The 2,317-nt window shown below is 47.5% G+C and overlaps 1 pseudogene across 1 annotated transcript in view; it reads right to left on the bottom strand.

Annotated features, from left to right (window-relative positions):
• Positions 1 to 717: 717 nt before the first annotated feature.
• The window catches only part of LOC118535642 (leukocyte immunoglobulin-like receptor subfamily A member 6), a 5,864-nt pseudogene continuing 4,264 nt past the window's right edge, over positions 718 to 2,317 (bottom strand). The window contains exons 7-8 of the transcript XR_013444421.1: positions 1,425 to 1,554; positions 718 to 936 (exon numbers count right to left, since the gene is read on the bottom strand). The product of XR_013444421.1 is annotated as a leukocyte immunoglobulin-like receptor subfamily A member 6 (transcript). The remainder of the gene's footprint in view (positions 937 to 1,424; positions 1,555 to 2,317) is intronic.

Here is a 2,317-nt window from a genome sequence, read left to right as displayed (position 1 = left end):
CCCATACAAGGCCATCCCATCTGGTGTTAAGGTCCAACCAGGGTACTGGATTCCTCTCTAGACCAGAGCCTGGGTTGAGGTTTCAGACAATCTGCTATTTCCCACATGGTTTCCAGTAGTAATGTCCATTGTGAAAATACCCTGCTGTTGTGCCCTCTCTACAGGTGACCATCATTGTGATTTTAAATTAATCATTTCATCCCTTTTCATGGTTTTTGCACCTTTTATGACTCCTACATAATTTATGTTGTGTCTTGTTAATAATGCAATAGTGTCACATGCATCCTTTTGGCTTCCTTCTTTCACTCATCATTGTATTTGTAAGATCAATCTGTATTTATTATGTCTGTAATCCTAGTTTGTGCATTTTAACTGTTGTATTATATTCCATTGTATAAAAGTAACACAAAATACTCATTCATTCTTCAGTTGGTGGAATTTTGTTATTTACAGATTTTGGCCAATGGGAGCAATGTTTCTCCCCTGACTCTTGTGCCTATATCCTTGGGTATATGTGCGCGGGGTTCTCCAGGGCAAACTTCGAGGTGTCGGACTGCCTGATCATAGCTGCATATCTTTTCCCCTGAGCCAGAAAATCCATGCTACCCCCTACCAAACTGGCTGGAGCAATTTGCACACCTACCAGCAGTGTGTGAAATGCTACCTGCTCTCCAGCAGTGCTTTGAAATCAAAACAAACAAATATCTCTCTATCATCTTGGAATTCACAGTCTCATTTAATTAGCACCACAACCCTGAAGGAGCGATCATCACTACCAGTCACACAGGAAAGCACCAGAGGCTCACACAGGAGAGGGCTGATTCCAGGTGCTGATGCTGGGGGAGGAGCCAGGCAGTAAGCACCTGCTGAAGAGAGAGAAGCCTGCAGAATCCAGACAAGGTGTTGGGATGTCATTCTGGGCTTGCATCTTCCAGGCTGGATAAAAATTTCAGTCCGTCAAAGCAGTTACTCAACCATATTACTTGAGTCTCTGCACTTAGAGCTGGAGGGACAGACTGGAAACTCACATCAGGGAGCATGCATGTGACAAAAAGACATTTGTGATACACAGTGTTGGAACAGAACAAAGAAAGTGAGTGGAGTTATGGGCACAAATGTTTCGTGTGGATGAAACTTCATGTCATCAGGGTGCGGGAATAAGAGAAGCCAGACACTAAGGAGGCAGCAAGGCAAGGGGCAAGGTTTGTGGTGGAGGAGCCTCCTCCAGGGAGCATTCCCAGCCTCGGTCCTTGCCTCCTGCACAGACAACAGGGCTTCATTGCCTTTAGGTCTTCAGCACAGAGTTCATACAGTTCATGAGCCTCTTTAGAATCTTCTGTGTCATTGCAGCCTTGTGTGTGTGTGATTCTGTTCTAAGGTTCTACAAACCCCAAAGAGTGTGTGCAGCGTCGTCCTCAGTTTACCTTTTGGCTTCACCTTGGGCACTTCTCTGGCTGTGCCACGCCTGAAACACCAACACTGCTAGCACCACCAGGACCAGTGCGGACAGACCCATTCGGATGAGATTCTCCAGTGTGTGATCTGGAAGTGGGGCTAGGGACAACGGGACAGAGAGGTCATGCAGGGCAGGACAGGTCACGCCTACCACAGCACCCAGAGGGGAGGTCTAGGTCTCTCCTCCCCTTGAACAGGCCATATGCACCGCAGGCTGACTATGTTCTGATACTCAGCACTCGTGGAGTCTGGAGTCTGCACTGATGCGGTGATAGTAACAGGAGCCCCTAAGAGTCAGGAATGCAGAGCAGATGAGTAGCTGGGGATATCTCAGCCCAGCGTTCCCCCGAGGATCTGAATTATCAAATCTCCCTTTTCCTGTCCCGAGGAAGGACCTCGGCTTTCACAGTGATCCCTCCTGCAGCTGTAGGTGAGGCACAAACCCTCTTGTCTCCGATTCCTTTGCATTTAGACTTTGCTTTGGGGTCTTAATGACAAAAAAGGGTTCAGCCACACCCCATGCCATGAGCTGACAGTGCACCTGTTTGGAAATTCCTCACACCTAGATCTTTCTTGCTCTCTCATCAGACTGAGCAATAGCCCACACTGAGCTTAATTTCCTGGGGAGGAGAGTCCTGAGTTAATCCTCAGCTGAGAGTCCTGGATTCATGGATGAGAGGTGGGTGCCCAGGGATTCCTGAGAGTCAGAAACACAAAGGGGTGGGCACCCAGGGCTACCAGTCTCTGCTCAGCCTCGGCCCATTCAGTTTCATCCTGCATCTGTGCTAAGAACATTCAAATGATTTTCTTTTGCTATTTCATCCATCCATTCATTAATTCATTCATTCACTATTGAGCCAAT

This window comes from Halichoerus grypus, chromosome 15 (assembly GCF_964656455.1).
Source record: "Halichoerus grypus chromosome 15, mHalGry1.hap1.1, whole genome shotgun sequence".
Classification (NCBI taxonomy): Eukaryota; Metazoa; Chordata; class Mammalia; order Carnivora; family Phocidae; genus Halichoerus; species Halichoerus grypus.
Note: the sequence above shows the minus strand (reverse complement) of the source record. Positions and strands in the feature narration are given on the sequence as shown.